This window comes from Amia ocellicauda, unplaced genomic scaffold (genome assembly GCF_036373705.1).
Source record: "Amia ocellicauda isolate fAmiCal2 unplaced genomic scaffold, fAmiCal2.hap1 HAP1_SCAFFOLD_75, whole genome shotgun sequence".
In the NCBI taxonomy this organism is placed as follows: Eukaryota; Metazoa; Chordata; class Actinopteri; order Amiiformes; family Amiidae; genus Amia; species Amia ocellicauda.
Genome location: NW_027103002.1, coordinates 19552 through 46906, shown reverse-complemented (window position 1 = coordinate 46906; position 27355 = coordinate 19552). Strand labels below are relative to the sequence as shown.

The 27355-nt window shown below is 45.7% G+C and overlaps 17 non-coding genes and 55 pseudogenes across 17 annotated transcripts; all 72 read right to left on the bottom strand.

The window, feature by feature from the left end:
- Positions 1 to 2600: 2600 nt before the first annotated feature.
- LOC136742841 (5S ribosomal RNA) lies at positions 2601 to 2719 on the bottom strand. Its single transcript, XR_010815053.1, has one exon. It is a non-coding gene; the product is annotated as a 5S ribosomal RNA (ribosomal RNA).
- Positions 2720 to 3259: 540 nt separating this feature from the next.
- On the bottom strand, positions 3260 to 3378 carry LOC136742767 (uncharacterized; annotated as a pseudogene).
- A 216-nt stretch (positions 3379 to 3594) lies between these two features.
- On the bottom strand, positions 3595 to 3713 carry LOC136742922 (uncharacterized; annotated as a pseudogene).
- A 212-nt stretch (positions 3714 to 3925) lies between these two features.
- LOC136742910 (uncharacterized) lies at positions 3926 to 4044 on the bottom strand (annotated as a pseudogene).
- A 216-nt stretch (positions 4045 to 4260) lies between these two features.
- Positions 4261 to 4379, bottom strand: LOC136742909 (uncharacterized; annotated as a pseudogene).
- Positions 4380 to 4594: 215 nt separating this feature from the next.
- LOC136742895 (uncharacterized) lies at positions 4595 to 4713 on the bottom strand (annotated as a pseudogene).
- A 215-nt stretch (positions 4714 to 4928) lies between these two features.
- Positions 4929 to 5047, bottom strand: LOC136742919 (uncharacterized; annotated as a pseudogene).
- A 223-nt stretch (positions 5048 to 5270) lies between these two features.
- Positions 5271 to 5389, bottom strand: LOC136742761 (uncharacterized; annotated as a pseudogene).
- Positions 5390 to 5608: 219 nt separating this feature from the next.
- Positions 5609 to 5727, bottom strand: LOC136742797 (uncharacterized; annotated as a pseudogene).
- A 210-nt stretch (positions 5728 to 5937) lies between these two features.
- LOC136742669 (uncharacterized) lies at positions 5938 to 6056 on the bottom strand (annotated as a pseudogene).
- Positions 6057 to 6276: 220 nt separating this feature from the next.
- Positions 6277 to 6395, bottom strand: LOC136742818 (uncharacterized; annotated as a pseudogene).
- A 216-nt stretch (positions 6396 to 6611) lies between these two features.
- On the bottom strand, positions 6612 to 6730 carry LOC136742763 (uncharacterized; annotated as a pseudogene).
- Positions 6731 to 6950: 220 nt separating this feature from the next.
- Positions 6951 to 7069, bottom strand: LOC136742939 (uncharacterized; annotated as a pseudogene).
- Positions 7070 to 7287: 218 nt separating this feature from the next.
- LOC136742700 (uncharacterized) lies at positions 7288 to 7406 on the bottom strand (annotated as a pseudogene).
- Positions 7407 to 7616: 210 nt separating this feature from the next.
- On the bottom strand, positions 7617 to 7735 carry LOC136742796 (uncharacterized; annotated as a pseudogene).
- Positions 7736 to 7951: 216 nt separating this feature from the next.
- LOC136742965 (5S ribosomal RNA) lies at positions 7952 to 8070 on the bottom strand. The gene has a single exon (XR_010815086.1). It is a non-coding gene; the product is annotated as a 5S ribosomal RNA (ribosomal RNA).
- A 215-nt stretch (positions 8071 to 8285) lies between these two features.
- LOC136742877 (uncharacterized) lies at positions 8286 to 8404 on the bottom strand (annotated as a pseudogene).
- A 219-nt stretch (positions 8405 to 8623) lies between these two features.
- LOC136742707 (uncharacterized) lies at positions 8624 to 8742 on the bottom strand (annotated as a pseudogene).
- A 209-nt stretch (positions 8743 to 8951) lies between these two features.
- Positions 8952 to 9070, bottom strand: LOC136742924 (uncharacterized; annotated as a pseudogene).
- A 216-nt stretch (positions 9071 to 9286) lies between these two features.
- Positions 9287 to 9405, bottom strand: LOC136742753 (uncharacterized; annotated as a pseudogene).
- Positions 9406 to 9625: 220 nt separating this feature from the next.
- Positions 9626 to 9744, bottom strand: LOC136742786 (uncharacterized; annotated as a pseudogene).
- A 210-nt stretch (positions 9745 to 9954) lies between these two features.
- On the bottom strand, positions 9955 to 10073 carry LOC136742769 (uncharacterized; annotated as a pseudogene).
- Positions 10074 to 10283: 210 nt separating this feature from the next.
- Positions 10284 to 10401, bottom strand: LOC136742666 (uncharacterized; annotated as a pseudogene).
- A 210-nt stretch (positions 10402 to 10611) lies between these two features.
- LOC136742902 (5S ribosomal RNA) lies at positions 10612 to 10730 on the bottom strand. Its single transcript, XR_010815060.1, has one exon. It is a non-coding gene; the product is annotated as a 5S ribosomal RNA (ribosomal RNA).
- A 223-nt stretch (positions 10731 to 10953) lies between these two features.
- On the bottom strand, positions 10954 to 11072 carry LOC136742903 (uncharacterized; annotated as a pseudogene).
- A 209-nt stretch (positions 11073 to 11281) lies between these two features.
- LOC136742639 (5S ribosomal RNA) lies at positions 11282 to 11400 on the bottom strand. Its single transcript, XR_010815010.1, has one exon. It is a non-coding gene; the product is annotated as a 5S ribosomal RNA (ribosomal RNA).
- A 215-nt stretch (positions 11401 to 11615) lies between these two features.
- LOC136742850 (uncharacterized) lies at positions 11616 to 11734 on the bottom strand (annotated as a pseudogene).
- Positions 11735 to 11944: 210 nt separating this feature from the next.
- LOC136742638 (5S ribosomal RNA) lies at positions 11945 to 12063 on the bottom strand. The gene has a single exon (XR_010815009.1). It is a non-coding gene; the product is annotated as a 5S ribosomal RNA (ribosomal RNA).
- A 220-nt stretch (positions 12064 to 12283) lies between these two features.
- LOC136742934 (uncharacterized) lies at positions 12284 to 12402 on the bottom strand (annotated as a pseudogene).
- Positions 12403 to 12618: 216 nt separating this feature from the next.
- On the bottom strand, positions 12619 to 12737 carry LOC136742853 (uncharacterized; annotated as a pseudogene).
- Positions 12738 to 12958: 221 nt separating this feature from the next.
- Positions 12959 to 13077, bottom strand: LOC136742917 (uncharacterized; annotated as a pseudogene).
- Positions 13078 to 13292: 215 nt separating this feature from the next.
- On the bottom strand, positions 13293 to 13411 carry LOC136742690 (uncharacterized; annotated as a pseudogene).
- A 218-nt stretch (positions 13412 to 13629) lies between these two features.
- LOC136742646 (5S ribosomal RNA) lies at positions 13630 to 13748 on the bottom strand. Its single transcript, XR_010815017.1, has one exon. It is a non-coding gene; the product is annotated as a 5S ribosomal RNA (ribosomal RNA).
- Positions 13749 to 13963: 215 nt separating this feature from the next.
- LOC136742849 (uncharacterized) lies at positions 13964 to 14082 on the bottom strand (annotated as a pseudogene).
- A 210-nt stretch (positions 14083 to 14292) lies between these two features.
- On the bottom strand, positions 14293 to 14411 carry LOC136742637 (5S ribosomal RNA). The gene has a single exon (XR_010815008.1). It is a non-coding gene; the product is annotated as a 5S ribosomal RNA (ribosomal RNA).
- Positions 14412 to 14631: 220 nt separating this feature from the next.
- LOC136742932 (uncharacterized) lies at positions 14632 to 14750 on the bottom strand (annotated as a pseudogene).
- A 216-nt stretch (positions 14751 to 14966) lies between these two features.
- LOC136742852 (uncharacterized) lies at positions 14967 to 15085 on the bottom strand (annotated as a pseudogene).
- A 221-nt stretch (positions 15086 to 15306) lies between these two features.
- LOC136742916 (uncharacterized) lies at positions 15307 to 15425 on the bottom strand (annotated as a pseudogene).
- A 216-nt stretch (positions 15426 to 15641) lies between these two features.
- LOC136742635 (5S ribosomal RNA) lies at positions 15642 to 15760 on the bottom strand. The gene has a single exon (XR_010815006.1). It is a non-coding gene; the product is annotated as a 5S ribosomal RNA (ribosomal RNA).
- A 220-nt stretch (positions 15761 to 15980) lies between these two features.
- Positions 15981 to 16099, bottom strand: LOC136742931 (uncharacterized; annotated as a pseudogene).
- Positions 16100 to 16315: 216 nt separating this feature from the next.
- LOC136742851 (uncharacterized) lies at positions 16316 to 16434 on the bottom strand (annotated as a pseudogene).
- Positions 16435 to 16655: 221 nt separating this feature from the next.
- Positions 16656 to 16774, bottom strand: LOC136742915 (uncharacterized; annotated as a pseudogene).
- Positions 16775 to 16989: 215 nt separating this feature from the next.
- On the bottom strand, positions 16990 to 17108 carry LOC136742751 (uncharacterized; annotated as a pseudogene).
- A 218-nt stretch (positions 17109 to 17326) lies between these two features.
- LOC136742970 (5S ribosomal RNA) lies at positions 17327 to 17445 on the bottom strand. The gene has a single exon (XR_010815091.1). It is a non-coding gene; the product is annotated as a 5S ribosomal RNA (ribosomal RNA).
- A 215-nt stretch (positions 17446 to 17660) lies between these two features.
- LOC136742908 (uncharacterized) lies at positions 17661 to 17779 on the bottom strand (annotated as a pseudogene).
- A 218-nt stretch (positions 17780 to 17997) lies between these two features.
- On the bottom strand, positions 17998 to 18116 carry LOC136742897 (uncharacterized; annotated as a pseudogene).
- Positions 18117 to 18326: 210 nt separating this feature from the next.
- LOC136742778 (uncharacterized) lies at positions 18327 to 18445 on the bottom strand (annotated as a pseudogene).
- A 211-nt stretch (positions 18446 to 18656) lies between these two features.
- Positions 18657 to 18775, bottom strand: LOC136742890 (5S ribosomal RNA). Its single transcript, XR_010815059.1, has one exon. It is a non-coding gene; the product is annotated as a 5S ribosomal RNA (ribosomal RNA).
- A 224-nt stretch (positions 18776 to 18999) lies between these two features.
- On the bottom strand, positions 19000 to 19118 carry LOC136742834 (uncharacterized; annotated as a pseudogene).
- Positions 19119 to 19328: 210 nt separating this feature from the next.
- On the bottom strand, positions 19329 to 19447 carry LOC136742835 (uncharacterized; annotated as a pseudogene).
- Positions 19448 to 19666: 219 nt separating this feature from the next.
- On the bottom strand, positions 19667 to 19785 carry LOC136742790 (uncharacterized; annotated as a pseudogene).
- A 231-nt stretch (positions 19786 to 20016) lies between these two features.
- Positions 20017 to 20135, bottom strand: LOC136742731 (uncharacterized; annotated as a pseudogene).
- Positions 20136 to 20344: 209 nt separating this feature from the next.
- On the bottom strand, positions 20345 to 20463 carry LOC136742634 (5S ribosomal RNA). The gene has a single exon (XR_010815005.1). It is a non-coding gene; the product is annotated as a 5S ribosomal RNA (ribosomal RNA).
- A 206-nt stretch (positions 20464 to 20669) lies between these two features.
- LOC136742840 (uncharacterized) lies at positions 20670 to 20788 on the bottom strand (annotated as a pseudogene).
- Positions 20789 to 21003: 215 nt separating this feature from the next.
- On the bottom strand, positions 21004 to 21122 carry LOC136742889 (uncharacterized; annotated as a pseudogene).
- Positions 21123 to 21338: 216 nt separating this feature from the next.
- Positions 21339 to 21457, bottom strand: LOC136742806 (5S ribosomal RNA). Its single transcript, XR_010815049.1, has one exon. It is a non-coding gene; the product is annotated as a 5S ribosomal RNA (ribosomal RNA).
- Positions 21458 to 21667: 210 nt separating this feature from the next.
- On the bottom strand, positions 21668 to 21786 carry LOC136742698 (uncharacterized; annotated as a pseudogene).
- A 211-nt stretch (positions 21787 to 21997) lies between these two features.
- Positions 21998 to 22116, bottom strand: LOC136742697 (uncharacterized; annotated as a pseudogene).
- A 210-nt stretch (positions 22117 to 22326) lies between these two features.
- Positions 22327 to 22445, bottom strand: LOC136742757 (uncharacterized; annotated as a pseudogene).
- A 219-nt stretch (positions 22446 to 22664) lies between these two features.
- LOC136742780 (uncharacterized) lies at positions 22665 to 22783 on the bottom strand (annotated as a pseudogene).
- Positions 22784 to 23002: 219 nt separating this feature from the next.
- On the bottom strand, positions 23003 to 23121 carry LOC136742732 (5S ribosomal RNA). Its single transcript, XR_010815042.1, has one exon. It is a non-coding gene; the product is annotated as a 5S ribosomal RNA (ribosomal RNA).
- A 210-nt stretch (positions 23122 to 23331) lies between these two features.
- Positions 23332 to 23450, bottom strand: LOC136742630 (5S ribosomal RNA). The gene has a single exon (XR_010815001.1). It is a non-coding gene; the product is annotated as a 5S ribosomal RNA (ribosomal RNA).
- Positions 23451 to 23674: 224 nt separating this feature from the next.
- LOC136742747 (uncharacterized) lies at positions 23675 to 23793 on the bottom strand (annotated as a pseudogene).
- A 219-nt stretch (positions 23794 to 24012) lies between these two features.
- LOC136742878 (5S ribosomal RNA) lies at positions 24013 to 24131 on the bottom strand. Its single transcript, XR_010815058.1, has one exon. It is a non-coding gene; the product is annotated as a 5S ribosomal RNA (ribosomal RNA).
- A 556-nt stretch (positions 24132 to 24687) lies between these two features.
- LOC136742689 (uncharacterized) lies at positions 24688 to 24806 on the bottom strand (annotated as a pseudogene).
- A 212-nt stretch (positions 24807 to 25018) lies between these two features.
- LOC136742648 (5S ribosomal RNA) lies at positions 25019 to 25137 on the bottom strand. Its single transcript, XR_010815019.1, has one exon. It is a non-coding gene; the product is annotated as a 5S ribosomal RNA (ribosomal RNA).
- Positions 25138 to 25364: 227 nt separating this feature from the next.
- Positions 25365 to 25483, bottom strand: LOC136742781 (uncharacterized; annotated as a pseudogene).
- Positions 25484 to 25699: 216 nt separating this feature from the next.
- On the bottom strand, positions 25700 to 25818 carry LOC136742633 (5S ribosomal RNA). Its single transcript, XR_010815004.1, has one exon. It is a non-coding gene; the product is annotated as a 5S ribosomal RNA (ribosomal RNA).
- Positions 25819 to 26028: 210 nt separating this feature from the next.
- LOC136742696 (uncharacterized) lies at positions 26029 to 26147 on the bottom strand (annotated as a pseudogene).
- Positions 26148 to 26365: 218 nt separating this feature from the next.
- LOC136742673 (uncharacterized) lies at positions 26366 to 26484 on the bottom strand (annotated as a pseudogene).
- A 210-nt stretch (positions 26485 to 26694) lies between these two features.
- On the bottom strand, positions 26695 to 26813 carry LOC136742668 (uncharacterized; annotated as a pseudogene).
- Positions 26814 to 27023: 210 nt separating this feature from the next.
- LOC136742883 (uncharacterized) lies at positions 27024 to 27142 on the bottom strand (annotated as a pseudogene).
- Between the last annotated feature and the right edge of the window lie 213 nt (positions 27143 to 27355).

Genomic DNA, 27355 nt, shown 5'->3' with positions numbered 1-27355 from the left:
GAGTGAAATGCGTGCTATCCACCTCAACAACACAGCGATAACATGGAGCCGGCAGGTGATCCAGGTCACAATAGAGGTCAAGCAGTGGGAGGAGGAAGACGTGGTGGTCAAAGGTGTAGCGTAAGGTACACTTATAAAATTCAATTAAAGAAGTGAATTTATAGTATCACCTTATCACGAATCCTGGAATCTTGTAGAACTCATTTTCTGTAATAATTGGATGCAGACACCAATTCCAAAGATATAAATTGTCAAATTTATTCAAAAACAAAGACTAAATGTAGCACTACACTAATTATACAAAAGGGAAAAACTAATTAAAATTCAACTCTAGATCAACAAATCAAAGACAAATCACTTCCGTGACCAAATCAAAGACCATGGGATCGCATATGATAACACACAAATCATTAAACAAAAAAGGTTATAAACACATTGACTACAATACCGGTTAGTAAGACGAAGGTGAGTCTCTCATTAGTATTGTTAGTCAGACATTCAATAACTACGCAGGTTAGTATTTATGTCAGGTAACTTCTCGTTATATATATATCAGTCTCATTAACGTTTAGGTGGAGAGAAAGATCCTATCATTACTTGTTACCACAATTTCCCTTAACTGATTATTATTCAATGATTAAGGATAGGCAGGGCCACCTATAATCTGGTGTCTATTAACTTGTGTCAATTTCAGACTAAACAGTTAAACAGGAATGAGAAGATATTTCTCGGCGTTGACAGATTTTATTTCTAAAATTATCAACAAAACAGTTTAATGCAACACACATTTATATTTAAGAAAACTAAATGATATTACACATTCTAGAGTTATGAATCACAGATTAACATTTCTAATTGATTTCTCAAATGTCATGAATCATGAACTCCAAACTGTTAAACTTATGTGAACTTCGTCGCAGAGAGGCCTCTCTGGCTTCGGGCTCAGATAACAGCACACGGCACGAGGTCCGTGTGGTTTGGAACAAAGGCAGTCCGGTTCGGCTTTGTCCAAGAACTTCCACTCAGTCGATGCACCTGGAAGTTGGGGTTTCGCGAATGTAGAGTCTTTTCCAAACAGATTTTCCACTGGTTTGAAGGCTCCAAGGTTGTGCACAAAATCTTCTTTGTAAGCAGGGTTCCACCGTAGTTACTTGAAGACAAAGTCTTTGAGGAAAGCAGGGCCCTGTTTGTTCCAAGGGTCAAGTTTCTTAAGACTCAAATAGCTATTTAAGTGACTGACACTTTCGTATTCAGTCGACTTAGTCAATTGTCCAGCTGTAAAACTCCACTGATCAGGTGGGTCTGTGAAGTTATTTATTTAATAAAGTCCTTTAAAATAATTCTTCGCTCAATCTCCTTCTCCCAGTTTAACTCTTCTGTTGCCGGCAAAGACTTGGTTGGTTTCTGATTCCGGTTCTGGCAACAGAGCTACAGGTTGAGCTGTGGCAGCGAGATTCTGGTTCAGGTGAGAGAGAGAGAGAGAGAAAGACTGTCCGCTGTTCCTTATAGTCTGTCAGATCAGTAGGTGATTGGTCCCTGAGTTCTTGAGATTGGATTTCGGTTTCAGCCCCCAGTGTCCTATTGGAGGGAGGCTTTATTTATGACTGATGTCAATCCATGCCATCTTTTGGAAATGCCGGTTGGCCTGGGTTCGTAGCTCTATGTCGGGATTTCGGCTCTCATCCACTTCAAAGAGTTTTTAGCCCCTTTCTCCAGACATCTCATAGCAGAATTCCAAACTATTTGGCCTCTTCTCGGTGCCATCCTCCCCAAAACTGTCACTTTGATGCAAACCAGTTCCAAGCTGATGAGCTAAGGAAATCTGATAACTTTGGGGGGGGAGAGGTCTTCTTTAGATCAGTGCTTCAGCTCAGAGCCCAAATGCTCTTATCAAAATACACCCAACATAACGCTACATATGTATGTATGTATGTATATATGTGTAGAAGGAAAATTAGAAATTATTTTCTTACACCTGTTTTTCTCTCTTGTATACTTAAGAAAGATACGGTCAAGCTAGAAGGTCAGCCCAGAAGATAGTTTGATTTCTGTTTGTTATTTACGATGAGAACCTTGGAGACATTGTCAAACGGTATGACCTACGTGCCTGTTCCCTAAAACCATGTGTTGACCTATGAACTCTGTTCTATAATGATATATGTTCTGCTTAGTTAGCCTTTAAGATAACATTGTAATGACTTTCTAGCATGTATGGATGTATGTATGTATGTATATATATATATATATATATATATATATATATATATATGTATGTATGTATGTCCAATTGCTTTGACAATACAAATGAATTGAATTGAGAGGAAGAGAGAGAGAGAGAGAGAGAGAGAGAGAGAGAGAGAGAGAAAGAGAGAGAGAGAGACAGACAGACAGACAGCTCAGCGATGACATCACGAGCCTCTCTCAGCTGACTGCTATGACATCACAGAGCACGTACATTCCGTTGCTTGTCGTCTGTCAACCACTCAGTCACTGCTAGCCAGACTGTCCCTAAGACAAAGTGTACAATACTTCAATTATATCTCCTCCAGACAGAAAGAGAGTATTAAGATCTACGATGATGTTACCCAGGAGACGTATAAAGCTTGCAGCACCTGGTATTTCCAGGAGGTCACCCATCCAAGTACTGACCAGGCCCTGCCCTGTTTAGCTTCCGAGATCTGATGAGATCGGTCGCGTTCAGGACGGCGTGGCCGCAAGCCGAGAGGCCTGGCAGCATGATGTCTCTTAAAGGCGGGCGGGTTTTGACGGACCTTCCAGCAAAAAAAAAAAGAAAAAAGAAAAATGGAGGGAAAAATATCAGTGCAGCAAAGGGTGTTGAAAGTTGCCGGGTACGTGTACATTTCTTCAATTGTATCTTCTCCTGACAGAAAGAGAGTATTAAGAGCTACGATGAAGTTACCCAGGAGACGTAAAAAGCTTGCAGTACGTAGTTTTTCCAGGAGGTCACCAATCCAAATACTGACCAGGTCCTGCCACGTTTTGCTTCCTAGATCTGACAAGATCGGGCGCGTTCAGGACGGTGTGGCCGCAAGCCAAAAAGCCTGGCTGCATGATGTCTCTTAAAGGCTGGCGGGTATTGACGGAACTTCCAGCAAAAAAAAGAAAAATGGAGGGAAAAATACCAGTGCAGCAAATGGTGTTGAAAGTAGCCGGGTACGTGTACAAATCCTCAATTATAACACCTCCAGACAGAAAGAGAGTATTAAGAGCTACAATGAAGTTACTCAGGAGACTAAAAAGCTTGCAGCACCAGGTATTTCCAGGAGGTCTCCCATCCAAGTACTGACCAGGCCCTGCCCCGTTTAGCTTCCGAGATCTGACAAGATCGTGCACGTTCAGGTCAGTGTGGCCGCAAGCCTAGAGAGCTGGCTGCATGATGTCTCTTAAAGGCTGGAGGGTATTGACGGAACTTCCGGCAAAAAAAAAAAGAAAAAAGAAAAATGGAGGGAAAAATATCAGTGCAGCAAAGGGTGTTGAAAGTAGCCGGGTATGTGTACAATTCTTCAATTATATCTCCTCCAGACTGAAAGAGAGTATTAAGAGCTACGATGAAGTTACCCAAGAGACGTATAAAGCTTGCAGCACCTGGTATTTCCAGGAGGTCACCCATCCAAGTACTGACCAGGACCTGCCCCGTTCAGCTTACGTGATCTGACGAGATCGAGCGCGTTCAGGACTGTGTGGACACAAGCCGAGAGGCCTGGCTGCATGATGTCTCTTAATGGTTGGCGGGTATTGACGGAACTTCCAGCAAAAAAAAAAAAAAAGAAAAACGGAGGGAAAAATATCAGTGCAGCAAAGGGTGTTAAAAGTGGCCGGGTACGTGTACAATACTTCAATTATATCTCCTCCAGACAGAAAGAGAGTATAAAGAGCTACGATGAAGTTACCCAGGAGACGTAAAAGCTTGCAGCACCAGGTTTTTCTAGGAGGTCTCACATTCAAGTACTGACCAGGTCCTGCCCCATTTAGCTTCCGAGATCTGATGAGATCGGGCGCATTCAGGACAATGTGTCCGCATGCCAAGAGGCCTGGCTGCATGATGTCTCTTAAAGGCTGGAGGATATTGACGGAACTTCCAGCAAAATAATGAAGAAAAAAGAAAAATGGAGGGAAAAATATCAGTGTAGCAAAGGGTGTTGAAAGTAACCGACTACGTGTACAATATTTCAATTATATCTCCTCCAGACTGAAAGAGAGTATTAAGAGCTACGATAAAGTTACCCAGCAGACGTAAAAAGCTGGCAGCACCTGGTATTTCCAGGAGATCTCCCATCCAAGTACTGACCAGGTCCTGCCCCGTTTAGCTTCCGAGATCTGATGAGATTGGGGGCGTTCAGGTCTGTGTGTCCGCAAGCCGAGATGCCTGATTGCATGATGTCTCTTAAAGGCTGGCGGATATTGATGGAACTTCCAGAAAAAATAAAAAAGAAAAAGAAAAATGGCGGGAAAAATATCAGTGCAGCAAAGGGTGTTGAAAGTAGCCGGGTACGTGTACAATTCTTCAATTATATCTCCTCCAGACAGAAATAGAGTATTAAGAGCTACGATGAAGTTACCCAGGAGACGAAAAAGCTTGCAGCACCTGGTATTTCCAGGAGGTCACCCATCCAAGTACTGACGAGGCCCTGCACCGTTTAGCTTCCGGGATCTGATGAGATCGGTCGCGCTCAGGACGGTGTGGTCGCAAGCAAGAGGCCTGGCTGCATGATGTCTCTTAAAGGCTGGAGGGTATTGACGGAACTTCCAGCAAAATAAAAAAGAAAAAAGAAAAATGTAGGGGAAAATATCACTGCAGCAAAGAGTGGTGAAAGTAGCCGGGTACGTGTACAATTCTTCAATTAAATCTCCTCCAGACAGAAAGAGAGTATTAAAAGCTACGACGAAGTTCCCCAGGTGACGAAAAAAGCTTGCAGCGCCTGGAATTTCCAGAAGGTCTCACATTCAAGTAATGACCAGGCCCTGCCCAGTTTAGCTTCCGAGAGCTGACGAGATGGGGCGCGTTCAGGACGGTGTGGCCGCAAGCCAAGACGCCTGGCTGCATGATGTCTCTTAAAGGTTGGCGGGTATTGACGGAACTTCCAGCAGAAAAAATAAATAATAATAAAAATAAAAAAATTGATGGAAAAATATCAGTGCAGCAAAGGGTGTTGACAGTAGCTGGGTACGTGTACAATACTTCAATTATATCTCCTCCAGACAGAAAGAGAGTATTAAGAGCTACGATAAAGTTACCCAGGAGACGTAAAAGCTTGCAGCACCAGGTATTTCCAGGAGGTCTCACATTCAAGTACTGACCAGGTCTTGCCCCGTTTAGCTTCCGAGATCTGATGAGATCGGGCGCGTTCAGGACGGTGTGGCCGCAAACCTAGAGGCATGGCTGCATGATGTCTCTAAAAGGCTGGCGGGTATTGACGGAACATCCAAGAAAAAAAAATAAAAAAAAAATAGAAAAATGGAGGGAAAAATATCAGTGCAGCAAAGGGTGTTGACAGTAGCTGGGTACGTGTACAATACTTCAATTATGTCTCCTCCAGACAGAAAGAGAGTATTAAGAGCTACGATGAAGTTACCCAGGAGACGTAAAAGCTTGCAGCACCAGGTATTTCCAGGAGGTCTCACATTCAAGTACTGACCAGGCCCTGCCCCGTTTAAATTCCAAGATCTGATGAGATCGGGGGCGCTCAGGACGGTGTGGCTGCAAGCCAAGAGGCCGGGCTGCATGATGTCTCTTAATGGTTGGCGGGTTTTGACGGAACATCCAGCAAAAAAAAAAAAGAGAAATGGAGGGAGAAATACCAGTGCAGCAAAGGGTGTTGAAAGTAGCCGGGTACGTGTACAATTCTTCAATTATATCTCCTGCAGACAGAAAGAGAGTATTAAGAGCTACGATGAAGTTACCCAGGAGACGTAAAAAGCTTGCAGCACCTGGTATTTCTAGGAGGTCAGCCATCCAAGTACTGACCAGGCCCTGCCCCGTTTAGCTTCCGAGATCTTACGAGATCGGGCGCATTCAGGACGGTGTGGCCACAAGCCGAGAGGCCTGGCTGCATGATGTCTCTTAAAGGTTGGCGGGTATTGACGGAACTTCCAGCAAAAAAAAAAAAAAATAAATAAAGAAAAATGGAGGGAAAAATATCAGTGCAGCAAAGGCTGTTGAAAGTAGCCGTGTACGTGTACAATACTTCAATTATATCTCCTCCAGACAGAAAGAGAGTACTAAGAGCTACGATGAAGTTACCCAGGAGACAAAAAAGCTTGCAGCACCAGGTATTTCCAGGAGGTCACCCATCCAAGTACTGACCAGGCCCTGCCCCTTTTACCTTCCGAGATCTGACGATATCGGGCGCGTTCAGGACGGTGTGGCCGAAAGCCAAGAGGCCCGGCTGCATGATGTCTCTTTCGGCTGGTGGGTATTGACGGAACATCCAGCAAAAAAAAAAAAAAAAAAAGAAAAATGGAGGGAGAAATATCAGTGCAGCAAAGGCTGTTGAAAGTAGCCGGGTACGTGTACAATTCTTCAATAATATTTCCTCCAGACTGAAAGAGAGTATTAAGAGCTACGATGAAGTTACCCAGGAGACGTAAAAAGCTTGCAGCACCTGGTATTTCCAGGAGGTCGCCCAACCAAGTACTGGCCAGACCCTGCCCCGTTTAGCTTCCGAGATATGATGAGATCAGGCGCGTTCAGGACGGTGTGGCCGCAAGCCAAGAGACCTGGCTGCATGATGTCTCTTAAAGGCTGGCAAGTATTGACGGAACTTCCAGCAAAAAAAAAAAAAAAAAAAAATAGAAAAAGGGAGGGAAAAATATCAGTGCAGCAAAGGGTGTTGAAAGTAGCCGGGTACATGTACAATTCTTCAATTATATCTCCTCCAGACAGATAGAGAGTATTAAGAGCTAGGATAAAGTTACCCAGGAGACGTAAAAGCTTGCAGCACGAGGTATTTCAAGGAGGTCTCACATTCATGTACTGACCAGGTCCTGCCCCGTTTAGCTTCCGAGATATGATGAGATCAGGCGCGTTCAGGACGGTCTGGCCGCAAGCCAAGAGACCTGGCTGCATGATGTCTCTTAAAGGATGGCGGGTATTGACGGAATTTCCAGCAAAAAAAAAAAAAAAAAAATAGAAAAATGGATGGAAAAATATCAGTGCAGCAAAGGATGTTGACAGTAGCTGGGTACGTGTACAGTACTTCAATTATATCTCCTCCTGACAGATAGAGAGTATTAAGAGCTACGATAAAGTTACCCAGGAGACGTAAAAGCTTGCAGCACGAGGTATTTCCAGGAGGTCTCCCATCCAAGTACTGACCAGGTCCTGCCCCGTTTAGCTTTCGAGATCTGACGAGATCGGGCGCGTTCAGGATGGTGTGGCCGCAAGCCGAGATGCCTGGCTGCATGATGTCTCTTAAAGGCTGGCGGGTATTGACGGAACTGCCAGCAAAAAAAAAAAAGAAAAATAGAGGGAAATATACCAGTGCAGCAAAGGGTGTTGAAAGTAGCCGGGTACGTGTACAATTCTTCAATTATATCTCCTGGAGACAGAAAGAGAGTTTTAAGAGCTACGATGAAGTTACCCAGGAGACATAAAAAGCTTGCAGCACCTGGTATTTCCAGGAGGTCACACATCCAAGTACTGACCAGGCCCTGCCCCGTTTAGCTTCCGAAATCTGATATGATCGGGCACGTTCAGGACGGTGTGACTACAAGCCAAGAGACCTGGCTGCATGATGTCTCTTAAAGGCTGGCGGATATTGACGGAACTTCCAGCAAAAAAATAAAATAAAAAGAAAAATGGAGGGAAAAATATCAGTGCAGCAAAGGGTGTTGAAAGTAGCCTAGTACGTGTACAATTCTTCAATTATATCTCCTGGAGACAGAAAGAGAGTATTAAGAGCTACGATGAAGTTACCCAGGAGACGTAAAAGGCTTGCAGCACCTGGTATTTCTAGGAGGTCTCCCATCCAAGTACTGACCAGGCCCTGCCCCGTTTAGCTTCCGAGATCTGACGAGATCGGGCGCATTCAGGACGGTGTGGCCGCAAGCCGAGAGGCCTGGCTGCATGATGTCTCTTAAAGGTTGGCGGGTATTGACGGAATTTCCAGCAAAAAAAAAAAAAAAAAAGAAAAATGGATGGAAAAATATCAGTGCAGCAAAGGGTGTTGACAGTAGCTGGGTACGTGTACAATACTTCAATTATATCTCCTCCAGACAGATAGAGAGTATTAAGAGCTACGATAAAGTTACCCAGGAGACGTAAAAGCTTGCAGCACCAGGTATTTCCAGGAGGTCTCACATTCATGTACCGACCAGGTCCTGCCCCGTTTAGCTTCCAAGATCTGACGAGATCGGGCGAGTTCAGGATGGTGTGGCCGCAAGCCGAGATGCCTGGGTGCATGATGTCTCTTAAAGGCTGGCGGGTATTGACGGAATTTCCAGCAAAAAAAAAAATAAAAAAATAGAAAAATGGAGGGAAAAATATCAGTGCAGGAAAGGGTGTTGAAAGTAGCCGGGTACGTGTACAATTCTTCAATTATATCTCCTGGAGACAGAAAGAGAGTATTAAGAGCTACGATGAAGTTACCCAGGAGACGTAAAAAGCTTGCAGCACCTGGCATTTCCAGGAGGTCACCCATCCAAGTACTGACCAGGCCCTGCCCCGTTTAAATTCCAAGATCTGATGAGATCGGGGGCGCTCAGGACGGTGTGGCTGCAAGCCAAGAGGCCGGGCTGCATGATGTCTCTTAATGGTTGGCGGGTTTTGACGGAACATCCAGCAAAAAAAAAAAAGAGAAATGGAGGGAGAAATACCAGTGCAGCAAAGGGTGTTGAAAGTAGCCGGGTACGTGTACAATTCTTCAATTATATCTCCTGCAGACAAAAAGAGAGTATTAAGAGCTACGATGAAGTTACCCAGGAGACAAAAAAGCTTGCAGCACCAGGTATTTCTAGGAGGTCAGCCATCCAAGTACTGACCAGGCCCTGCCCCTTTTACCTTCAGAGATCTGACGATATCGGGCGCGTTCAGGACGGTGTGGCCGAAAGCCAAGAGGCCCGGCTGCATGATGTCTCTTTCGGCTGGTGGGTATTGACGGAACTTCCAGCAAAAAAAAAAAAAAAAAAAGAAAAATGGAGGGAGAAATATCATTGCAGCAAAGGCTGTTGAAAGTAGCCGGGTACGTGTACAATTCTTCAATAATATTTCCTCCAGACTGAAAGAGAGTATTAAGAGCTACGATGAAGTTACCCTGGAGACGTAAAAAGCTTGCAGCACCTGGTATTTCCAGGAGGTCGCCCAACCAAGTACTGGCCAGACCCTACCCCGTTTAGCTTCCGAGATATGATGAGATCAGGCGCGTTCAGGACGGTGTGGCCGCAAGCCAAGAGACCTGGCTGCATGATGTCTCTTAAAGGCTGGCAAGTATTGACGGAACTTCCAGCAAAAAAAAAAAAAAAAAAAAATAGAAAAAGGGAGGGAAAAATATCAGTGCAGCAAAGGGTGTTGAAAGTAGCCGGGTACATGTACAATTCTTCAATTATATCTCCTCCAGACAGATAGAGAGTATTAAGAGCTATGATAAAGTTACCCAGGAGACGTAAAAGCTTGCAGCACCTGGTATTTCCAGGCGGACTCACATTCATGTACTAACCAAGTCCTGCCCCGTTTAGCTTCCGAGATCTGACGAGATCGGGCGCGTTCAGGATGGTGTGGCCGCAAGCCGAGATGCCTGGCTGCATGATGTCTCTTAAAGGCTGGCGGGTATTGACGGAACAGCCAGCAAAAAAAAAAAAGAAAAATAGAGGGAAATATACCAGTGCAGCAAAGGGTGTAGAAAGTAGCCGGGTACGTGTACAATTCTTCAATTATATCTCCTGGAGACAGAAAGAGAGTTTTAAGAGCTACGATGAAGTTACCAAGGAGACTTAAAAAGCTTGCAGCACCTGGTATTTCCAGGAGGTCTAACATTCATGTACTGACCAGGTCCTGCCCCGTTTAGCTTCCGAGATCTGATGAGATCGGGCGCGTTCAGGATGGTGTGGCCGCAAGCCGAGATGCCTGGCTGCATGATGTCTCTTAAAGGCTGGCGGGTATTGACGGAACTGCCAGCAAAAAAAAAAAAGAAAAATAGAGGGAAATATACCAGTGCAGCAAAGGGTTTTGAAAGTAGCCGGGTACGTGTACAATTCTTCAATAATATCTCCTACAGACTGAAAGAGAGTATTAAGAGCTATGATGAAGTTACCCAGGAGACGTAAAAAGCTTGCAGCACCTGGTATTTCTAGGAGGTCTCCCATCCAAGTACTGACCAGGCCCTGCCCCGTTAGCTTCCGAGATCTGACGAGATCGGGCGCGTTCAGGATGGTGTGGCCGCAAGCCGAGATGCCTGGCTGCATGACGTCTCTTAAAGGCTGGCGGGTATTGATGGAACTGCCAGCAAAAAAAAAAAAGAAAAATAGAGGGAAATATACCAGTGCAGCAAAGGGTGTTGAAAGTAGCCGGGTACGTGTACAATTCTTCAATTTTATCTCCTGGAGACAGAAAGAGAGTATTAAGAGCTACGATGAAGTTACCCAGGAGACGTAAAAAGCTTGCAGCACCTGGTATTTCTAGGAGGTCTCCCATCCAAGTACTGACCAGGCCCTGCCCCGTTTAGCTTCCGAGATCTGACGAGATCGGGCGCATTCAGGACGGTGTGGCCACAAGCCGAAAGGCCTGGCTGCATGATGTCTCTTAAAGGTTGGCGGATATTGACGGAACTTCCAGCAAAAAAAAAAAGAAAAAAAGAAAAAAGAAAAATGGATGGAAAAATATCAGTGCAGCAAAGGGTGTTGACAGTAGCTGGATACGTGTACAATACTTCAATTATATCTCCTCCAGACAGAGAGAGAGTATTAAGAGCTACGATAAAGTTACCCAGGAGACGTAAAAGCTTGCAGCACTAGGTATTTCCAGGAGGTCTCACTTTCATGTACTGACCAGGTCCTGCCGCGTTTAGCTTCCGAGATCTGACGAGATCGGGCGCGTTCAGGATGGTGTGGCCGCAAGCCGAGATGCCTGGCTGCATGATGTCTCTTAAAGGCTGGCGGGTATTGACGGAACTGCCAGCAAAAAAAAAAAGAAAAATAGAGGGAAATATACCAGTGCAGCAAAGGGTGTTGAAAGTAGCCGGGTACGTGTACAATTCTTCAATTGTATCTCCTGGAGACAGAAAGAGAGTATTAAGAGCTACGATGAAGTTACCCAGGAGACGTAAAAAGCTTGCAGCACCTGGTATTTCTAGGAGGTCTCCCATCCAAGTACTGACCAGGCCCTGCCCCATTTAGCTTCCGAGATCTGACGAGATCGGGCGCATTCAGGACGGTGTGGCCACAAGCCGAAAGGCCTGGCTGCATGATGTCTCTTAAAGGTTGGCGGGTATTGACGGAACTTCCAGCAAAAAAAAAAAAAAAAAAGAAAAATGGATGGAAAAATATCAGTGCAGCAAAGGGTGTTGACAGTAGCTGGATACGTGTACAATACTTCAATTATATCTCCTCCAGACAGAGAGAGAGTATTAAGAGCTACGATAAAGTTACCCAGGAGACGTAAAAGCTTGCAGCACTAGGTATTTCCAGGAGGTCTCACATTCATGTACTGACCAGGTCCTGCCCCGTTTAGCTTCCGAGATCTGACGAGATCGGGCGCGTTAAGGATGGTGTGGCCGCAAGCCGAGATGCCTGGCTGCATGATGTCTCTTAAAGGCTGGCGGGTATTGACGGAACTGCCAGCAAAAAAAAAAAAGAAAAATAGAGAGAAATATACCAGTGCAGCAAAGGGTGTTGAAAGTAGCCGGGTACGTGTACAATTCTTCAATTATATCTCCTGGAGACAGAAAGAGAGTATTAAGAGCTACGATGAAGTTACCCAGGAGACGTAAAAAGCTTGCAGCACCTGGTATTTCTAGGAGGTCTCCCATCCAAGTACTGACCAGGCCCTGCCCCATTTAGCTTCCGAGATCTGACGAGATCGGGCGCATTCAGGACGGTGTGGCCACAAGCCGAAAGGCCTGGCTGCATGATGTCTCTTAAAGGTTGGCGGGTATTGACGGAACTTCCAGCAAAAAAAAAAAAAAAAAATAATAGAAAAATGGAGGGAAAAATATCAGTGCAGGAAAGGGTGTTGAAAGTAGCCGGGTACGTGTACAATTCTTCAATTATATCTCCTGCAGAAAGAAAGAGAGTATTAAGAGCTACGATAAAGTTACCCATTAAACGTAAAAGCTTGCAGCACCTGGTATTTCCAGGAGGTCTCTCATTCAAGTACTGACCAGGTCCTGCCCCGTTTAGCTTCCGAGATCTGACGATATCATGCGCGTTCAGGACAGTGTGGCCGAAAGCCGAGAGGCCCGGCTGCATGATGTCTCTTTAAGGCTGGCGGGTATTGACGGAACTTCCAGCAAAAAAAAAAAGAAAAAAGGAAAATGGAGGGAAAAATATCAGTGCAGCAAAGGGTTTTGAAAGTAGCCGGGTACGTGTACAATTCTTCAATAATATCTCCTACAGACTGAAAGAGAGTATTAAGAGCTATGATGAAGTTACCCAGGAGACGTAAAAAGCTTGCAGCACCTGGTATTTCCAGGAGGTCTCCCATCCAAGTACTGACGAGGCTCTGCCCCATTTAGCTTCCGAGATCTGACGAGATCGGGCGTGTTCAGGACGGTGTGGCCGGAAGCCAAGAGGCCGGGCTGCATGATGTCTCTTAAAGGCTGGCGGGTATTGACGGAACTTCCAGCAAAAAATAAAAAATAAATAAATAGAAAAATGGAGGGAAAAATATCAGTGCAGGACAGGGTGTTGAAAGTAGCTGGGTACATGTACAATTCTTCAATTATATCTCCTCCAGACTGAATGAGAGTATTAAGAGCTACGCTGAAGTTACCCAGGAGATGTAAATAGCTTTCAGCACCTGGTATTTCCAGGAGGTCACCCATCCAATTACTGACCAGGCCCTGCCCAGTTTTTCTTCCGAGATCTGACGAGATCTTGCGTCTTCAGGACGGTGTGGCCTCAAGCCAAGAGGCCTGGCTGCATGATGTCTCTTAAAGGCTGGAGGGTATTGATGGAACTTCCAGCAAAAAACAAAAGAAAAAAGAAAAATGGAGGGAAAAATATCAGTGCAGCAAAGCGTGTTGAAGGTAGCCGGGTACGTGTACAATTCTTCAATTATATCTCCTCCAGACAGATAGAGAGTATTAAGAGCTACGATAAAGTTACCCAGGAGACGTAAAAGCTTGCAGCACCAGGTATTTCCAGGAGGTCTCACATTCAAGTACTGACCAGGTCCTGCCCCGTTTAGCTTCCGAGATCTGACGAGATCGGGCGCGTTCAGGACGGTGTGGCCGCAAGCCGAGATGTCTGGCTGCATGATGTCTCTTAAAGGCTGGCGGGTATTGACGGAATTTCCAGAAAAAAAAAAAAAAATATATAGAAAAATGGAGGGAAAAATATCAGTGCAGGAAAGGGTGTTGAAAGTAGCCGGGTACGTGTACAATTCTTCAATTATATCTCCTGGAGACAGAAAGAGAGTATTAAGAGCTACGATGAAGTTACCCAGGAGACGTAAAAAGCTTGCAGCACCTGGTATTTCAAGGAGGTCTCCCATCCAAGTACTGACCAGGCCCTGCCCCATTTAGCTTCCGAGATCTGACGAGATCGGGCGCATTCAGGACGGTGTGGCCACAAGCCGAAAGGCCTGGCTGCATGATGTCTCTTAAAGGTTGGCGGGTATTGACGGAACTTCCAGCAAAAAAAAAAAAAAAAAAGAAAAATGGATGGAAAAATATCAGTGCAGCAAAGGGTGTTGACAGTAGCTGGATACGTGTACAATACTTCAATTATATCTCCTCCAGACAGAGAGAGAGTATTAAGAGCTACGATAAAGTTACCCAGGAGACGTAAAAGCTTGCAGCACTAGGTATTTCCAGGAGGTCTCACATTCATGTACTGACCAGGTCCTGCCCCGTTTAGCTTCCGAGATCTGACGAGATCGGGCGCGTTAAGGATGGTGTGGCCGCAAGCCGAGATGCCTGGCTGCATGATGTCTCTTAAAGGCTGGCGGGTATTGACGGAACTGCCAGCAAAAAAAAAAAAGAAAAATAGAGAGAAATATACCAGTGCAGCAAAGGGTGTTGAAAGTAGCCGGGTACGTGTACAATTCTTCAATTATATCTCCTGGAGACAGAAAGAGAGTATTAAGAGCTACGATGAAGTTACCCAGGAGACGTAAAAAGCTTGCAGCACCTGGTATTTCTAGGAGGTCTCCCATCCAAGTACTGACCAGGCCCTGCCCCATTTAGCTTCCGAGATCTGACGAGATCGGGCGCATTCAGGACGGTGTGGCCACAAGCCGAAAGGCCTGGCTGCATGATGTCTCTTAAAGGTTGGCGGGTATTGACGGAACTTCCAGCAAAAAAAAAAAAAAAAAATAATAGAAAAATGGAGGGAAAAATATCAGTGCAGGAAAGGGTGTTGAAAGTAGCCGGGTACGTGTACAATTCTTCAATTATATCTCCTGCAGAAAGAAAGAGAGTATTAAGAGCTACGATAAAGTTACCCATTAAACGTAAAAGCTTGCAGCACCTGGTATTTCCAGGAGGTCTCTCATTCAAGTACTGACCAGGTCCTGCCCCGTTTAGCTTCCGAGATCTGACGATATCATGCGCATTCAGGACAGTGTGGCCGAAAGCCGAGAGGCCCGGCTGCATGATGTCTCTTTAAGGCTGGCGGGTATTGACGGAACTTCCAGCAAAAAAAAAAAGAAAAAAGGAAAATGGAGGGAAAAATATCAGTGCAGCAAAGGGTTTTGAAAGTAGCCGGGTACGTGTACAATTCTTCAATAATATCTCCTACAGACTGAAAGAGAGTATTAAGAGCTATGATGAAGTTACCCAGGAGACGTAAAAAGCTTGCAGCACCTGGTATTTCCAGGAGGTCTCCCATCCAAGTACTGACGAGGCTCTGCCCCATTTAGCTTCCGAGATCTGACGAGATCGGGCGTGTTCAGGACGGTGTGGCCGGAAGCCAAGAGGCCGGGCTGCATGATGTCTCTTAAAGGCTGGCGGGTATTGACGGAACTTCCAGCAAAAAATAAAAAATAAATAAATAGAAAAATGGAGGGAAAAATATCAGTGCAGGACAGGGTGTTGAAAGTAGCCGGGTACATGTACAATTCTTCAATTATATCTCCTCCAGACTGAATGAGAGTATTAAGAGCTACGCTGAAGTTACCCAGGAGATGTAAATAGCTTTCAGCACCTGGTATTTCCAGGAGGTCACCCATCCAATTACTGACCAGGCCCTGCCCAGTTTTTCTTCCGAGATCTGACGAGATCTTGCGTCTTCAGGACGGTGTGGCCTCAAGCCAAGAGGCCTGGCTGCATGATGTCTCTTAAAGGCTGGAGGGTATTGATGGAACTTCCAGCAAAAAACAAAAGAAAAAAGAAAAATGGAGGGAAAAATATCAGTGCAGCAAAGCGTGTTGAAAGTAGCCGGGTACGTGTACAATTCTTCAATTATATCTCCTGGAGACAGAAAGAGAGTATTAAGAGCTACGATGAAGTTACCCAGGAGACGTAAAAAGCTTGCAGCACCTGGTATTTCTAGGAGGTCTCCCATCCAAGTACTGACCAGGCCCTGCCCCATTTAGCTTCCGAGATCTGACGAGATCGGGCGCATTCAGGACGGTGTGGCCACAAGCCGAAAGGCCTGGCTGCATGATGTCTCTTAAAGGTTGGCGGGTATTGACGGAACTTCCAGCAAAAAAAAAAAAAAAAAATAATAGAAAAATGGAGGGAAAAATATCAGTGCAGGAAAGGGTGTTGAAAGTAGCCGGGTACGTGTACAATTCTTCAATTATATCTCCTGCAGAAAGAAAGAGAGTATTAAGAGCTACGATAAAGTTACCCATTAAACGTAAAAGCTTGCAGCACCTGGTATTTCCAGGAGGTCTCTCATTCAAGTACTGACCAGGTCCTGCCCCGTTTAGCTTCCGAGATCTGACGATATCATGCGCATTCAGGACAGTGTGGCCGAAAGCCGAGAGGCCCGGCTGCATGATGTCTCTTTAAGGCTGGCGGGTATTGACGGAACTTCCAGCAAAAAAAAAAAGAAAAAAGGAAAATGGAGGGAAAAATATCAGTGCAGCAAAGGGTTTTGAAAGTAGCCGGGTACGTGTACAATTCTTCAATAATATCTCCTACAGACTGAAAGAGAGTATTAAGAGCTATGATGAAGTTACCCAGGAGACGTAAAAAGCTTGCAGCACCTGGTATTTCCAGGAGGTCTCCCATCCAAGTACTGACGAGGCTCTGCCCCATTTAGCTTCCGAGATCTGACGAGATCGGGCGTGTTCAGGACGGTGTGGCCGGAAGCCAAGAGGCCGGGCTGCATGATGTCTCTTAAAGGCTGGCGGGTATTGACGGAACTTCCAGCAAAAAATAAAAAATAAATAAATAGAAAAATGGAGGGAAAAATATCAGTGCAGGACAGGGTGTTGAAAGTAGCCGGGTACATGTACAATTCTTCAATTATATCTCCTCCAGACTGAATGAGAGTATTAAGAGCTACGCTGAAGTTACCCAGGAGATGTAAATAGCTTTCAGCACCTGGTATTTCCAGGAGGTCACCCATCCAATTACTGACCAGGCCCTGCCCAGTTTTTCTTCCGAGATCTGACGAGATCTTGCGTCTTCAGGACGGTGTGGCCTCAAGCCAAGAGGCCTGGCTGCATGATGTCTCTTAAAGGCTGGAGGGTATTGATGGAACTTCCAGCAAAAAACAAAAGAAAAAAGAAAAATGGAGGGAAAAATATCAGTGCAGCAAAGCGTGTTGAAGGTAGCCGGGTACGTGTACAATTCTTCAATTATATCTCCTCCAGACAGATAGAGAGTATTAAGAGCTACGATAAAGTTACCCAGGAGACGTAAAAGCTTGCAGCACCAGGTATTTCCAGGAGGTCTCACATTCAAGTACTGACCAGGTCCTGCCCCGTTTAGCTTCCGAGATCTGTCGAGATCGGGCGCGTTCAGGACGGTGTGGCCGCAAGCCGAGATGTCTGGCTGCATGATGTCTCTTAAAGGCTGGCGGGTATTGACGGAATTTCCAGAAAAAAAAAAAAAAATATATAGAAAAATGGAGGGAAAAATATCAGTGCAGGAAAGGGTGTTGAAAGTAGCCGGGTACGTGTACAATTCTTCAATTATATCACCTGGAGACAGAAAGAGAGTATTAAGAGCTACGATGAAGTTACCCAGGAGACGTAAAAGGCTTGCAGCACCTGGTATTTCTAGGAGGTCTCCCATCCAAGTACTGACCAGGCCCTGCCCCGTTTAGCTTCCGAGATCTGACGAGATCGGGCGCATTCAGGACGGTGTGGCCGCAATCCAAGAGGCCTGGCTGCATGATGTCTCTTAAAGGTTGGCGGGTATTGACGGAACTTCCAGCAAAAAAAAAAAAAAAAAAGAAAAATGGATGGAAAAATATCAGTGCAGCAAAGGGTGTTGACAGTAGCTGGGTACGAGTACAATACTTCAATTATATCTCCTCCAGACAGATAGAGAGTATTAAGAGCTACGATAAAGTTACCCAGGAGACGTAAAAGCTTGCAGCACAAGGTATTTCCAGGAGGTCTCACATTCATGTACTGACCAGGTCCTGCCCCGATTAGCTTCCAAGATCTGACGAGATCGGGCGAGTTCAGGATGGTGTGGCCGCAAGCCGAGATGCCTGGCTGCATGATGTCTCTTAAAGGCTGGCGGGTATTGACGGAATTTCCAGCAAAAAAAAAAAAAAAAAAATAGAAAAATGGAGGGAAAAATATCAGTGCAGCAAAGGGTGTTGACAGTAGCTGGGTACGTGTACAATACTTCAATTATATCTCCTCCAGACAGATAGAGAGTATTAAGAGCTACGATAAAGTTACCCAGGAGACGTAAAAGCTTGCAGCACCAGGTATTTCCAGGAGGTCTCACATTCATGTACTGACCAGGTCTTGCCCCGTTTAGCTTCCAAGATCTGACGAGATCGGGCGAGTTCAGGATGGTGTGGCCGCAAGCCAAGATGCCTGGCTGCATGATGTCTCTTAAAGGCTGGCGGGTATTGACTGAACAGCCAGCAAAAAAAAAAAAGAGAAATGGAGGGAAAAATATCAGTGCAGCAAAGGCTGTTGAAAGTAGCCGGGTACGTGTACAATTCTTCAATTATATCTCCTCCAGACAGAAAGAGAGAATTAAGAGCTACGATGAAGTTACCCAGGAGACGTAAAAAGTTTGCAGCACCTCGTATTTCCAGAAGGTCACCCATAAAAGTACTGACCAGGCCCTGCCCCGTTTAAATTCCGAGATCTGACGAGATCGGGCGCGTTCAGGACGGTGTGGCCGCAAGCCGAGAGGCCTGGCTGCATGATGTCTCTTAATGGCTGGCGGGTATTGACGGAACATCCAGCAAATAAAAAAAAAGAGAAATGGTGGTAAAAATATCAGTGCAGCAAAGGGTGTTGAAAGTAGCCAGGTACGTGTACAATTCTTCAATTATATCTTCTCCAGACTGAAAGAGAGTATTAAGAGCTACGATGAAGTTACCCAGGAGACGTAAAAAGCTTGCAGCACCTGGTATTTCTAGGAGGTCTCCCATCCAAGTACTGACCAGGCCCTGCCCCGTTTAGCTTCCGAGATCTGACGAGATCGGGCGCATTCAGGACGGTGTGGCCACAAGCCGAAAGGCCTGGCTGCATGATGTCTCTTAAAGGTTGGCGGGTATTGATGGAACTTCCAGCAAAAAAAAAATATATAAAAAGAAAAAAGAAAAATGGATGGAAAAATATCAGTGCAGCAAAGGGTGTTGACAGTAGCTGGATACGTGTACAATACTTCAATTATATCTCCTCCAGACAGAGAGAGAGTATTAAGAGCTACGATAAAGTTACCCAGGAGACGTAAAAGCTTGCAGCACTAGGTATTTCCAGGAGGTCTCACATTCATGTACTGACCAGGTCCTACCCCGTTTAGCTTCCGAGATCTGACGAGATCGGGCGCGTTAAGGATGGTGTGGCCGCAAGCCGAGATGCCTGGCTGCATGATGTCTCTTAAAGGCTGGCGGGTATTGACGGAACAGCCAGCAAAAAAAAAAAAGAGAAATGGAGGGAAAAATATCAGTGCAGCAAAGGCTGTTGAAAGTAGCCGGGTACGTGTACAATTCTTCAATTATATCTCCTCCAGACAGAAAGACAGAATTAAGAGCTACGATGAAGTTACCCAGGAGACGTAAAAAGTTTGCAGCACCTCGTATTTCCAGAAGGTCACCCATAAAAGTACTGACCAGGCCCTGCCCCGTTTAAATTCCGAGATCTGACGAGATCGGGCGCGTTCAGGACGGTGTGGCCGCATGCCAAGAGGCCGGGCTGCATGATGTCTCTTAAAGGCTGGCGGGTATTGACGGAACTTCCAGCAAAAAAAAAAAAAAAAAAAAAGAAAAATGGAGGGAAAAATATCAGTGCAGCAAAGGCTGTTGAAAGTAGCCGGGTACGTGTACAATTCTTCAATTATATCTCCTCCAGACAGAAAGAGAGAATTAAGAGCTACGATGAAGTTACCCAGGAGACGTAAGAAGCTTGCAGCACCTGGCATTTCCAGGAGGACACCCATCCAAGTACTGACCAGGCCTTGCCCCGTTTAGCCTCCGAGATCTGACGAGATCGGGCGCGTTCAGGACGGTGTGGACACAAGCCAAGATGCCTGGCTGCATGATGTCTCTTAAAGGCTGGCGGGTATTGACGGAACAGCCAGCAAAAAAAAAAAAAAAAAAAAAAAAAAAAAAAAAAAAAAAATGGATGGAAAAATATCAGTGCAGCAAAGGGTGTTGACAGTAGCTGGGTACGTGTACAATACTTCAATTATGTCTCCTCCAGACAGATAGAGAGTATTAAGAGCTACGATAAAGTTACCCAGGAGACGTAAAAGCTTGCAGCACCAGGTATTTCCAGGAGGTCTCACATTCAAGTACTGACCAGGTCCTGCCCCGTTTAGCTTCCGAGATCTGACGAGATCGGGCGCGTTCAGGATGATGTGGCCGCAAGCCGAGATGCCTGGCTGCATGATGTCTCTTAAAGGCTGGCGGGTATTGACGAAACTGCCAGCAAAAAAAATAAAGAAAAATAGAGGGAAAAATACCAGTGCAGCAAAGGCTGTTGAAAGTAGCCGGGTACGTGTACAATTCCTCAATTATAACACCTCCAGACAGAAAGAGAGTATTAAGAGCTATGATGAAGTTACCCAGGAGACGAAAAAGCTTGCAGCACCAGGTATTTCCACGAGGTCTCCCATCCAAGTACTGACCAGGCCCTGCCCCGTTTAGCTTCCGAGATCTGACGAAATCGGGCGCGTTCAGGACAGTGTGGCCGCAAGCCAAGAGGCCTGGCTGCATTATGTCTCTTAAAGGCTGGCGGATATTGACGGAACTTCCAGCAAAAAAAAAAAAATGGAGGGAAACATATCAGTGCAGCAAAGGGTGTTGTATGTAGCCGGGTACGTGTACAATACTTCAATTATATCTCCTCCAGACAGATAGAGAGAATGAAGAGCTACGATAAAGTTACCCAAGGAGACGTAAAAAGCTTGCAGCACAAGGTATTTCCAGGAGTTCTCACATTCAAGTACTGACCAGGCCCTGGCCCGTTTAGCTTCCGAGATCTGATGAGATCGGGCGCGTTCAGGACAATGTGTCCGCAAGCCAAGAGGCCTGGCTGCATGATGTCTTTTAAAGGCTGGACGGTATTGACGGAACTTCCAGCAAAAAAAAAAGAAAAAAGAACAATGGAGGGAAAAATATCAGTGCAGCAAAGGGTGTTGAAAGTAGCCGGGTACGTGTACAATTCTTCAATTATATCTCTTCCAGACAGAAAGAGAGTATTAAGAGCTACGGTGAAGTTACTCAGGAGACGTAAGATGCTTGCAGCACCTTTTATTTCCAGCAGGTCTCCCATGCAAGTACTGAACAGGCCCTGCCCCGTTCAGCTTCCGAGGTCTGACGAGATTGGGGGTGTTCAGGGCGGTGTGGCCGCAAGCCGAGAGGCCTGGCTGCATGATGTGTCTTAATGGTTGGCAGGTATTGACGGAACTTCCAGCAAAAAAAAAAAAAAAAAAGAAAAATGGAGGGAAAAACATCAGTGCAACAATGGGTGTTGAAAGTAGCCGGGTACGTGTACAATACTTCAATTATATCTCCTCCAGACAGAAAGAGAGTATTAAGAGCTACGATAAACTTACCCAGCAGACGTGAAAAGCTTGCAGCACCTGGTATTTCCAGGAGGTCTCCCATCCAAGTACTGACCAGGCCCTGCCCCGTTTAGCTTCCGAGATTTGACGAAATCGGGCGCGTTCAGGATGGTGTGGCCGCAAGCCGAGACGCCTGGCTGCATGATGTCTCTTAAAGGCTGGCGGGTATTGACGGAACTGCCAGCAAAAAAAAAAAAAAAAAATAGAGGGAAAAATACCAGTGCAGCAAAGGCTGATGAAAGTAGCCGGGTACGTGTACAATTCCTCAATTATAACACCTCCAGACAGATAGAGAGTATTAAGAGCTACGATGAAGTTTCCGAGGAGACGTAAAAAGCTTGCAGCACCAGGTATTTCCTGGAGGTCTCCCATCCAAGTACTGACCAGGCCCTGCCCCGTTTAAATTCCAAGATCTGATGAGATCGGGGGCGTTCAGGACGGTGTGGCTGCAAGCCAAGAGGCCGGGCTGCATGATGTCTCTTAAAGGCTGGCGGGTATTGACGGAACTGCCAGCAAAAAAAAAAAAAAAAAAATAGAGGGAAAAATACCAGTGCAGCAAAGGCTGATGAAAGTAGCCGGGTACGTGTACAATTCCTCAATTATAACACCTCCAGACAGATAGAGAGTATTAAGAGCTACGATGAAGTTTCCCAGGAGACGTAAAAAGCTTGCAGCACCAGGTATTTCCTGGAGGTCTCCCATCCAAGTACTGACCAGGCCCTGCCCCGTTTAAATTCCAAGATCTGATGAGATCGGGGGCGTTCAGGACGGTGTGGCTGCAAGCCAAGAGGCCGGGCTGCATGATGTCTCTTAATGGTTGGCGGGTTTTGACGGAACATCCAGCAAAAAAAAAAAAGAGAAATGGAGGGAGAAATACCAGTGCAGCAAAGGGTGTTGAAAGTAGCCGGGTATGTGTACAATTCTTCAATTATATCTCCTGCAGGCAGAAAGAGAGTATTAAGAGCTACGATGAAGTTACCCAGGAGACGTAAAAAGCTTGCAGCACCTGGTATTTCCAGGAGGTCACCCAACCAAGTACTGACCAGACCCTGCCCCGTTTAGCTTCCGAGATATGATGAGATCAGGCGCGTTCAGGACGGTGTGGCCACAAGCCAAGAGACCTGGCTGCATGATGTCTCTTAAAGGCTGGCAAGTATTGACGGAACTTCCAGCAAAAAAAAAAAAAAAAAAAATAGAAAAAGGGAGGGAAAAATATCAGTGCAGCAAAGGGTGTTGAAAGTAGCCGGGTACATGTACAATTCTTCAATTATATCTCCTCCAGACAGATAGAGAGTATTAAGAGCTACGATAAAGTTACCCAGGAGACGTAAAAGCTTGCAGCACTAGGTATTTCCAGGAGGTCTCACATTCATGTACTAACCAGGTCCTGCCCCGTTTAGCTTCCGAGATCTGACGAGATCGGGCGCGTTCAGGATGGTGTGGCCGCAAGCCAAGATGTCTGGCTGCATGATGTCTCTTAAAGGCTGGCGGGTATTGACGGAATTTCCAGCAAGAAAAAAAAAAAAAAAAATGAAAAATGGAGGGAAAAATATCAGTGCAGGAAAGGGTGTTGAAAGTAGCCGGGTACGTGTACAATTCTTCAATTATATCTCCTGGAGACAGAAAGAGAGTATTAAGAGCTACGATGAAGTTACCCAGGAGACGTAAAAAGCTTGCAGCACCTGGTATTTCCAGGAGGTCACCCATCCAAGTACTGACCAGGCCCTGCCCCGTTTAGCTTCCGAGATCTGACGAGATCGGGCGCGTTCAGGATGGTGTGGCCGCAAGCCAAGATGCCTGGCTGCATGATGTCTCTTAAAGGCTGGCGGGTATTGACGGAACTGCCAGCAAAAAAAAAAAAGAAAAATAGAGGGAAATATACCAGTGCAGCAAAGGGTGTTGAAAGTAGCCGGGTACGTGTACAATTCTTCAATTATATCTCCTGGAGACAGAAAGAGAGTATTAAGAGCTACGATGAAGTTACCCAGGAGACGTAAAAAGCTTGCAGCACCTGGTATTTCTAGGAGGTCTCCCATCCAAGTACTGACCAGGCCCTGCCCCGTTTAGCTTCCGAGATCTGACAAGATCGGGCGCGTTCAGGATGGTGTGGCCGCAAGCCAAGATGCCTGGCTGCATGATGTCTCTTAAAGGCTGGCGGGTATTGACGGAACTTCCAGCAAAAAAATAAAATAAAAAAAGAAAAAAGAAAAATGGATGGAAAAATATCAGTGCAGCAAATGGTGTTGACAGTAGCTGGGTACGTGTACAATACTTCAATTATATCTCCTCCAGACAGATAGAGAGTATTAAGAGCTACGATAAAGTTACCCAGGACACATAAAAGCTTGCAGCACCAGGTATTTCCAGGAGGTCTCACATTCATGTACTGACCAGGTCCTGCCCCGTTTAGCTTCCGAGATCTGACGAGATCGGGCGCGTTCAGGATGGTGTGGCCGCAAGCCGAGATGCCTGGCTGCATGATGTCTCTTAAAGGCTGGCGGGTATTGACGGAATTTCCAGCAAAAAAAAAAAAAAAAAAATAGAAAAATGGAGGGAAAAATATCAGTGCAGGAAAGGGTGTTGAAAGTAGCCGGGTACGTGTTTAATTCTTCAATTATATCTCATGGAGACAGAAAGAGAGTATTTAGAGCTACGATGAAGTTATCCAGGAGACGTAAAAAGCTTGCAGCACCTGGTATTTCTAGGAGGTCTCCCATCCAAGTACTGACCAGGCCCTGCCCCGTTTAGCTTCCGAGATCTGACGAGATCGGGCGCATTCAGGACGGTGTGGCCACAAGCCGAAAGGCCTGGCTGCATGATGTCTCTTAAAGGTTGGCGGGTATTGACGGAACTTCCAGCAAAAAAAAAAAAAAAAAAAAAAATAGAAAAATGGAGGGAAAAATATCAGTGCAGGAAAGGGTGTTGAAAGAAGCCGGGTACGTGTACAATTCTTCAATTATATCTCCTGCAGACTGAAAGAGAGTATTAAGAGCTACGATAAAGTTACCCAGGAGACGTAAAAGCTTGCAGCACCTGGTATTTCCAGGAGGTCTCACATTCAAGTACTGACCAGGTCCTGCTCCGTTTAGCTTCCGAGATCTGACGATATCATGCGCGTTCAGGACGGTGTGGCCGAAAGCCGAGAGGCCCGGCTGCATGATGTCTCTTTAAGGCTGGAGGGTATTGATGGAACTTCCAGCAAAAAACAAAAGAAAAAAGAAAAATGGAGGGAAAAATATCAGTGCAGCAAAGCGTGTTGAAGGTAGCCGGGTACGTGTACAATCCTTCAATTATATCTCCTCCAGACAGATAGAGAGTATTAAGAGCTACGATAAAGTTACCCAGGAGACGTAAAAGCTTGCAGCACCAGGTATTTCCAGGAGGTCTCACATTCAAGTACTGACCAGGTCCTGCCCCGTTTAGCTTCCGAGATCTGACGAGATCGGGCGCGTTCAGGACGGTGTGGCCGCAAGCCGAGAGGCCTGGCTGCATGATGTCTCTTAAAGGTTGGCGGGTATTGACGGAACTTCCAGCAAAAAAAAAAAAAAGAAAAATGGATGGAAAAATATCAGTGCAGCAAAGGGTGTTGAAAGTAGCCGGGTACGTGTACAATTCTTCAATTATATTTCCTGCAGGCAGAAAGAGAGTATTAAGAGCTACGATGAAGTTACCCAGGAGACGTAAAAAGCTTGCAGCACCTGGTATTTCTAGGAGGTCTCCCATCAAAGTACTGACCAGGCCCTGCCCCGTTTAGCTTCCGAGATCAGACGAGATCGGGCGCATTCAGGACAGTGTGGCCACAAGCCGAGAGGCCTGGCTGCATGATGTCTCTTAAAGGTTGGCGGGTATTGACGGTACTTCCAGCAAAAAAAAAAAAAAAAAAAAAAAAAAAAAAGAAAAATGGATGGAATAATATCAGTGCAGCAAAGGGTGTTGACAGTAGCTGGGTACGTGTACAATACTTCAATTATATCTCCTCCAGACAGAAAGAGAGTATTAAGAGCTACGATGAAGTTACCCAGGAGACGAAAAAGCTAGCAGCACCTGGTATTTCCAGGAGGTCACCCATCCAAGTACTGACCAGGACCTGCCACGTTTTGCTTCCGAGATCTGATGAGATCGGGCGCGTTCAGGACGGTGTGGCCTCAAGCCAAGAGGCCTGGCTGCATGATGTCTCTTAAAGGCTGGAGGGTATTGACGGAACTTCCAGCAAAATAAAAAAGAAAAAAGAAAAATGGAGGGAAAAATATCAGTGCAGCAAAGGGTGTTGAAAGTAGCCGGGTACGTGTAGAATTCTTCAATAATATCTCCTCCATACTGAAAGAGAGTACTAAGAGCTACGATAAACTTACCCAGCAGACGTGAAAAGCTTGCAGCACCTGGTATTTCCAGGAGGTCTCCAATCCAAGTACTGACCAGGCCCTGCCCCGTTTAGCTTCCGAGATCTGACGAGATCGGGCGCGTTCAGGATGGTGTGGCTGCAAGCCGAGACGCCTGGCTGCATGATGTCTCTTAAAGGCTGGCGGGTATTGACGGAACTGCCAGCAAAAAAAAAAAAAAAAAATAGAGGGAAAAATACCAGTGCAGCAAAGGCTGATGAAAGTAGCCGGGTACGTGTACAATTCCTCAATTATAACACCTCCAGACAGATAGAGAGTATTAAGAGCTACGATGAAGTTTCCCAGGAGACGTAAAAAGCTTGCAGCACCAGGTATTTCCTGGAGGTCTCCCATCCAAGTACTGACCAGGCCCTGCCCCGTTTAAATTCCAAGATCTGATGAGATCGGGGGCGTTCAGGACGGTGTGGCTGCAAGCCAAGAGGCCGGGCTGCATGATGTCTCTTAAAGGCTGGCGGGTATTGACGGAACTTCCAGCAAAAAAAAAAAAAAAAAAAAGAAAAATGGAGGGAAAAATATCAGTGCAGCAAAGGCTGTTGAAAGTAGCCGGGTACATGTACAATTCTTCAATTATATCTCCTCCAGACAGAAAGAGAGAATTAAGAGCTACGATGAAGTTACCCAGGAGACGTAAAAAGCTTGCAGCACCTGGCATTTCCAGGAGGTCACCCATCCAAGTACTGACCAGGCCCTGCCCCGTTTAAATTCCAAGATCTGATGAGATCGGGGGCGTTCAGGACGGTGTGGCTGCAAGCCAAGAGGCCGGGCTGCATGATGTCTCTTAATGGTTGGCGGGTTTTGACGGAACATCCAGCAAAAAAAAAAAAGAGAAATGGAGGGAGAAATACCAGTGCAGCAAAGGGTGTTGAAAGTAGCCGGGTACGTGTACAATTCTTCAATTATATCTCCTGCAGACAGAAAGAGAGTATTAAGAGCTACGATGAAGTTACCCAGGAGACGTAAAAAGCTTGCAGCACCTGGTATTTCTAGGAGGTCAGCCATCCAAGTACTGACCAGGCCCTGCCCCGTTTAGCTTCCGAGATCTTACGAGATCGGGCGCATTCAGGACGGTGTGGCCACAAGCCGAGAGGCCTGGCTGCATGATGTCTCTTAAAGGTTGGCGGGTATTGACGGAACTTCCAGCAAAAAAAAAAAAGAAAAATGGAGGGAAAAATATCAGTGCAGGAAAGGGTGTTGAAAGTAGCCGGGTACGTGTACAATACTTCAATTATATCTGCTCCAGACAGAAAGAGAGTATTAAGAGCTACGATGAAGTTTCACAGGAGACGTAAAAAGCTTGCAGCACCAGGTATTTCCAGGAGGTCTCCCATCTAAGTACTGACCAGGCCCTGCCCCGTTTAGCTTCAGAGATCTGACGATATCGTGCGCGTTCAGGACGGTGTGGCCGAAAGCCAAGAGGGCTGGCTGCATGATGTCTCTTTAGGCTGGTGGGTATAGACGGAACTTCCAGCAAAAAAAAAAAAAAATAAGAAAAATGGAAGGAAAAATATCAGTGCAGCAAAGGCTGTTGAAAGTAGCCGGGTACGTGTACAATTCTTCAATAATATCTCCTCCAGACTGAAAGAGAGTATTAAGAGCTACGATGAACTCACCTAAAGGATTATT